Source organism: Tupaia chinensis, unplaced genomic scaffold (assembly GCF_000334495.1).
Source record: "Tupaia chinensis unplaced genomic scaffold, TupChi_1.0 Scaffold144682_1, whole genome shotgun sequence".
NCBI lineage: Eukaryota > Metazoa > Chordata > Mammalia > Scandentia > Tupaiidae > Tupaia > Tupaia belangeri.
Window position 1 is genome coordinate 852,440 of NW_006204543.1, and position 7,693 is coordinate 860,132.

The 7,693-nt window shown below is 46.8% G+C and overlaps 1 long non-coding RNA gene across 1 annotated transcript in view; it reads left to right on the top strand.

Annotated features, from left to right (window-relative positions):
- Positions 1-66: 66 nt before the first annotated feature.
- LOC102469141 (uncharacterized) overlaps positions 67-7,693 on the top strand; it is a 46,367-nt gene continuing 38,740 nt past the window's right edge. The window contains exon 1 of the long non-coding RNA XR_337194.3: positions 67-515. This is a non-coding gene — a long non-coding RNA (uncharacterized LOC102469141). The remainder of the gene's footprint in view (positions 516-7,693) is intronic.

A 7,693-nucleotide genomic window follows, 5' to 3' on the forward strand; every position in this document is an offset into this window, starting at 1 on the left:
CGTTACGCGTGAGAAATTCGCAGCGCCCTGGCGTCAGTGCAGCACAGGCTGCGAGGAGTGTGCGCAGCCGCAGAGCTGGGCCAGCCTAGGGAGCCGGCGGGTGGCCAGGGAGCGACAGGTGGTTGGCAGGCAGGGTCTCAGCGCACACGTGCACGCACCCGAGGAGCCCTTCAGGGCCAGGATCCCGCCGTGCGCAGCCACGTGCAGTCTGGCTCCCCTACGGTGCTGCTTCTGATGCTTATTCTTAGTTTTCGTCTTCTGCTTGTTCTCCGCCTTTTATGGCTTTAACTGTGTGCTGTTAGATGATTTACTGTCATTTTTAATTAACAAATACTAATCTTGCATATTTATGAGATGCAGTGGAGTTTTTCAACACGCACACCACGTAATGGTCAAATGTGGGCGATGAACACACTGGGAGAGACCCTGTCACGGACTGCAGCGTAGGACTCGCCTAGAAATGTGCGACAGACTTCCGATCATGACAGATGGTGGCAATAGAAGGAAAGGACCAGGTGAGTTGGGACATGACTCAGAAGAATTGCCCTGAATGGGAGAAATTTTAGCAGTACCTTTGTGGGGCTGCCGGTGACATGGTGGTTAAGGTGGCTGGATCCCATATGGCTGACAGTGTAGTTCAAGTCTCAGATCTGGATTCTAGAAAACACCCTGTGTATGTGTGTGAGTACCCAAATTCCAAGAAGAGAATGTAGGAGAAGAGATTGCAGCATGGCTGACACCCCCACCACCCCCCGCCCTAGGGGTGATTCATCACTTTCCCTCCCTCTGGGGAGTTTCTCCCTCACAGATTTGTGTCATCCTTGTCATTAACGCTCACAGTTTTCCCCTTTACTTATCAATCACTGACTCTTTTAACATAAAATTATTGAGGCCAGCAGGTGCTGTGGAGGTGGAGGCGGCTGGATCCCACAGCCAGCCGCATGGTTCGCATCTCAGACTTGAGAACACACTGCGTGCATGCACGTGCAAGGCCCTGAGTGGAGAACAGAAGAGAAGGGATTGCTGCATGGCCATCCACCGTGGGGGGTGATTTCACACTTTCTCTCTTTCTTCCCCCCAGCCCATGAGCATGTGTGTCCTATAGGAATATAGAAAATGAAGACTATTAGGTAGGACCAGCACCACTAAGTAGGGTGTACAATGAAAACTGAAACGGGGAAGAGGGAATGGAAGCTAAACTCAGTGTCTGTTAAATACGTACAAGCAGCCTGAGTGGTTGGGAAGGCAGTTTCCCAAGTGATACAGTGACTGAATTAATCCCTAGAGCAGTGTACAGGTCTCCTTGAACTACCGTAACACAGTAGCACAGCCTAGACGGCGTAAACAGAAGCGTGCTTTCTCAGACTTTGGAACTGGAAGTCCACGACCGAGATTTCTCCCGAGGCCTCCTTCCTGGCCTTGCAGGTGGCTGCCTTCCCACTGAGCCTCATGTGGTCTTTCCTCTGTGTGGGCCTCTCCGATGGCTCTGAATTCCCAAGCTTTCTGTTCTTATATACATTGGTTGAATTAGCACCACCCTAACACCTGTTTTGACTTAGTAACCTCTTTTTTTTTTTTAAATAATTAGTTTGTACAATTTTGTTTTTTAATTTGACCAGGGGTCCGGGGAAGAGGAAGTGAGAAAGCAACTGCCAGGTCTGGGATTTGAACCATGGTTGGCCATGTGGGAGTCCGGCACCTTAACTACCATGCCATTTGCAGCCCCCTTAGTCACCTCTTTCAAGGCCTTTCTGGGTCAGCTGGAGGTGTGGTGGTTAAGGTGGCTTAATCCAGCATGTGTGTCATGCGTGTGTGTGTCCAAAATACCAAGAGGAGAATGGAGAAGGGGTTGCAGAATGGCCACTCCCCTGGAGGATGCCCCTATGTTTAATTTTGATTAAGTATACTTTGTCTATTCTGTGCAAGTGTGCTTTATAATATTAACTTCCTATCCGTAAAGTACTTGCTTAATCCAAAGTCAAAAATATTACCTGCTCCATTTTCTTTTCAAGAATTATTTTATTTAACTTTATTATTATTAGTAGTATTTTTTCCCAGTTTAATCAGAGAGAGAGAGAGAGAGAGAAGGAAAGTGAGAAAGCAAGCTACCAGTTCAGGACTTGAACAGTGGTCGGCCATGTGGGAGTCCAGTGCCTTTAACTACCACTTCACCTGCTAGCCCCCCTGCTCCATTTTCTTTAGAAATTTTATATGTTGGGACTGGCAGGTGGTGTGGTGGTTAAGGTGCTAGACTGCCAGATAACTGACCATGGTTCGAATCCAGGACCTGAAGACATGCTTTCCTACCCCGCCCCCATCAAATTAAACAAATAATAATAATGATAATAAAATGATTCTTTTAAAAGGAAATCTTACATGTTAAGGTTTTACATTTATATCTATAATAAATTTTGAGTTAATTTTTGTATTTAGTACAAAATAAGGGTGGAAAGTTGCTTTTGGGGTGCATAAGGATACTCAATGGTTCAAGAACTATTTGTTGCAAATACTCTGTTCTCCATTGATTTTTTTTTGCATTATAGTCAAAATCTGACCATATATATGTAGGTCTGTCTCTGTTCTCTGGTGTGCCATTACCTCCACGTGCATGCTTGCCTCAGCATCACACACCTTGACTATACTGCTTTAGATGACGCCTTGGAACGGGTCATGTGAGCCCCTTCACACTGTGCTTCCTTCTCTGAATTGGTTTGGCTCTCTCAGATCTTTTACTTTCTCACTTAACTTTTAGAATCCACTTATTAGTTCTACAAAAATTCTTATAGGATGCTGAGTGCAGACTGTAGCAAATGTAAATTCTTTTAAGAATTGACATCTTGCGGCCAGTAGGTGGCATGGTGGTTAAAGTGCTGGACTCTGACAAGGTCAACTGCAGGTCAAGTCTTGGACCTGATGGTTTGCTTTCTCACTTCTCTCTTTCTCTCCCTCAGGTGAGTGTGTGTGCCCTGTAGAAAATAAAAATAAATAAATAATGATCATTAATAAAATTAAATACATTTTTTTTTTTAAAAAAGTGGGGCCAGCAGATGGCATGGTGGTTAAAGCATTTGACTCCCACGTGGGCGACCAGTTTCATCCAGACCTACAGTTTGCTTTCTCCTTCTCTTCTCTTCTCTTCTCTTCTCTTCTCTTCTCTTCTCTTCTCTTCTCTCCTCTCCTCTCCTCTCCTCTCCTCTCCTCTCCTCTTCTCCTCCCTTCTCCTCTCCTCTCCCTCTCTTTCTTATCTCTGAGTAACACACATGCCCTATAGCACATTTTAAAATAATACATTTTTAAAAACTGCATTGTAATTTTGAGTATACTGATCGATGGAATTGGTGTATCTCTAAATTTTTTTAGGCTTTGTGCCACAGGATACATGTGCTCACTGGAAAGAGACAGAGAGACAGTGAGGGGGAAAGTGAGATATTGCCTCCTGGGAGAATGGCCATGCCACTGTTCCTTCTCCATTTTCCTCCTGAGATTTTGGATATGCATATGTAAGTGCCTGGTGTGATTTTCAAACCTCAAGGTTCAGGACTCAGACCACGGTTGGCCATGAGAGAGTCCAGCACCTTAACCAGCATGCCACAGACTTGCCCTTATTTAGATATCTTTTTTAGAATTATTTTATTTAACTTTATTTTATTTTGACCAGAGAGGTACAGAGTGAGAGAGAGATAAAGTGAGAAAGCAAGCCACCAGGTCCAGGACTTGAAACATGGTTGGCCATGTGGGAGTCCAGCGTCCTTAATCACCATGCCACCTGCCAGCCCTAGTTAGATATTTCTTAATTGGTCTCATCAGTGTTTTCTAATTTTCAGAGTATAAATTTCACACATATCTTGTCAGATTTATTCCTAAGCATATGTGCTTTTTGATGCATACATATATATATATATATCATATTTTAATATATATTTTTATTACGTTTAGTCACTGTACATCTTTTTCAAAGATTTTTGAGAGAAAGAGACAGTAAGAGAAAAAGTGAGAAATCTCCCTCCCAATACCAGCCAAGGGGGATAGCCATGCCATAATCCCTTCTCCTTGATTCTCCTCCTGAGATTTTGGGAATGCACACATGCATGCCTGGCATGAGTTTCAAACTACTGGGTTTGGGAGTCCAACTGTGGTCAGCCATGTGGGAGTCCAGCTCCTTAACCCCTGCACCACCTGCCGGCCCAGTTACTGTACATCTTTACAGCATACCAAATGAATTTTCTCAGCATGAATATTGTATATTAGTCCAGTGAAAGATACTACTAAACACATTAACCTCAGCAGATAATTTCCACTTTCATGTCTGTTAAATTTTTCCCTTGATGTCCTTGTAAAATATTCCTGGTTTTTAATTATGTATTTAATTTTATTAATATTTTTAAAAATTTGCTATAGGGCACATGAACTCATTAGAGAGAGACAAGTGAGAGAGAAAAAGAGAAAGCAAGCCATCAGGTCTGGGACTTTAACTGAGCTCAGCGATGTGGGAGTCCAGTGCCTTAAGCACCGTGCCACTTGCTGGCCCCATAAATATATTCTTTTTTAAATTTGACCAGAGGACAGAGAGAGAGAGAAAGGGCCCGTAAGAAAGTAAGCCACCAGGTCCAGGACTGGAACCATAGTTGGCCATGTGGGAATCCTGAACATTTGACCACCATGCCATTTGCTGGTCCCTATATTTTTAACATCAGAATTCCATTGTTTATTATTGGTGTAAAGAAGGACAACTGATTTTTGTTTATTAGAATTATCGTTTTTATTTGACATAGGGCACATGCAAGCATGAGAGAGAGAGAGAAAGGGAAAGTGAGAAAGCAAGCTGCCAGGTCCAGGACTCAAACCATGGTTGGCCATATGGGAGTCCAGTGCCTTAACCACCACACCACCTGCTGGCCCCAAGACAACTGATTTTGACCCATTCCTATTTAACATACAAAGAAAATGGAGCAGAAGCCCTGTGGCACTTAACATTGCTACATGTGAGGCCTGGACAGATAACAAGAGTACACTTATCTTTACTTGAGACACCAGGATTAAACAGATTTGAACAAATGGGTAATAAAAACTAGATGATGGGGCCACCCATGGCTTTGTGGTTGTGGTGCAGAAACAGAACTCCGCAAGCACCACTCAGCGAGCACGCCCAGAGGAGTTTGCACTCCATGCTCGGGGCCAAGAACAAGCACCACAGCAGGCTTATAGGGCCTGTGTGGCAGAGGGGAGAGGGGGCTTCATGCCTGCCAAAGTTTGTTTGAACTGACTTGGGTCGATCTTGCCCTGTGGAGTCTGCATCTGGGCCCAGTTGCTCATGCTTGCCAGTGTTTGGCCCAACTGGCTTGGGCCAGTATCTGTGGTATGCAGCTGCTGGGCTCAGTTGCTTACAGGATGATCACGAATCAGCACTTCCCCAGGGCACTGCAAGCAGGTTACAGAAGCAGAACTGCACTTATACAAATAAAAAAATGGAAAGAAAAGGCAACAAAATGTCCTGCAGAACAAAGTCCATATCAGTTACATCACTGGACTCCGCAGGGCTGACTGCCGTTCAAGTCCTGAACACAGTGGCTTGAAAAAATCACACCAGCTGTGTGTGTGCAGGAGTGCCCGAGATCTCAGGAGGAGAATGTAGAAGTGATTGTAGTTGGCCATCCCCCCTGAGGAGTGATTTCTCACTTTCTCTCTCACTGTATCTTGCTTTCTGGTGAGCACTTGTGTCCTAAAGCAAACAAACACTGTTAAAATCAGATGAGAGAAGCTGTCTTAGGGAAAGTGCCTTAGTTTGTGAAAACCCACTGGATGCTCAGGCAAACAATCAGAATTTAAGTGGTTACTGCAGGTTTCTTCAGGAAGCAACTTCTGACTGAACAAAGGATGAGTAAGTGGCTGCTAGCCATTGCAAATGGAGCTAGGGAAGAAAAGGATTAGTACTCAGGTAGGCCCAGTGTACGTCTGCAGCAGTCACAGCACTGGGAGACACCAGGAGTAGCAGCTTCAGAATACTGATGGAACATAGGGGTCTACACCTGGGCTGGGGTTTATTTTGTCAGTATTCAGATTTTGTAGTTTCTCACAGTTCACCACTTGCTCGGGGGTTTGCTTATGTACAAATATAGCTGGCATAAATGTAAAATGATAATTTTGGATTATGTGAATTTGGAGGAAAAAATATGGGGCTTAGATCCTATACAGGGAAAGTATGAGATTGAGAAAATAAGAAGTAACCTAAGGTTACATGGAAAAAATGGCTACAGATTTCCTATTTTCAACTGTGTCTTGATCAGGTTGCCCCTCCCTGTGAAAGGTGCTGAGTCAGACCAGAATAAGCACTCCTTTTGGAAGCTCCAAGTACACTTGCTTGCATGCCAGTTTTAGAACAAACTACAACTGTGCTTTTGGGAGGCAGGGGCCCCTGTGCTCACTGCACCGTCAGGCACCCACAAAGTGGTGGGGAGAGCCAATGGCAGGGTAATAGCAAGTTCAGGAAAAAGGATGTGGGGTCCAAGACCCAGACATCACTGTGTTCATTTGGGCAAGAGTTGTTACCGGCTTTGCTTTGAATAGTGTCTGGGAATAACCAATCTCTGCAGCAATAATAATTCAGCTTCTTCTAAACACAAAATTGAGTGACTAGACTGAAAAAGAGAAAGGTGTTTCTCGGGGTGCTCAGATACCGTGGATCTTTTCATTCGGTTCTGGGAGTGGGAGACACAAGGCTGGCAGCGGCGTAAGGAGTCTTTACTCTTGGCCTGGCCTTAAGGGCGGGACCTCTGGAAGCAGAGGCTTGTATGTTACAGGCGAGTTTTAGATTATTCTTAGGTTAGCCATTATCAGTAGTTCCTTTCTTTCTGTTTTAAGAAAGGTCCGCAGGTGGCGTAGAGCTTCAGCTTCTGGATCCCACAAGGCTTGACGCTCACGCCAGGCTCATGTGCTTGTGCGCCCAAAATCGTGAGAAGACAATGGAGAACGGATGGGGTTCCTCCCTTCTCCTGTCTCTCTCTGGCCATCACCTACTTTAGGGTCTGCTTATGTAAGACCCCTTATCCTATAGCAACCTAAAACAAGACAAAAAGAAACACAAGCACACCGCAAGGCTTTGCTCCCCAGAGGAAATCAGTAGAAGAGCGCTTGCGCTGGGTAAGAAGGGTTTGCAGAGCCTCTTAAAAACGGAGCCAGGGACAGGATGTAAGAGCACCCGTAATCCGCCAAAGGTCTGCGGAAGTCTGCGGGCGTGCCGACCCCGAAGCTTTTGGAAGGCATGTGGGCTGGGAAAGGCGATCTGGACTCCGTCCGCAATACCGACCGCAGCCCTGCAGCCGCACACCGGCTCCGGGGAGGCAGCGCAGCTCGCAGCTCCCCTGACGGTACCGGGAAGCTCGCCGCCCCGGGCGCTCGCCGGAGCAGCGCCCGCCAGGACCCGCTCAGGAAACGCGCCATCTCCGGGCGCCGCTCGCGAGCCCGCGGGGCGTGCTGGGAAGGTCACGTGAGTGGCGAAGAGGACGGCGGCCGCCGGGGCCGGGGCGGAGCGGGCCGGCAGTGACACCTCCCCCGCTGGTTTCCGTTTCCGCCGCCCGAGCGGGCGAGTTCCGCCCTCAGGGGCTGCCGGGAGTTTCCGGCGGGGCCGAGGCCCGGGTCTCGGGGCCCTTGAGCTGCTCGGCCGTACCCCTGCCCCGGAGGTACCCGCTGCGAGCGG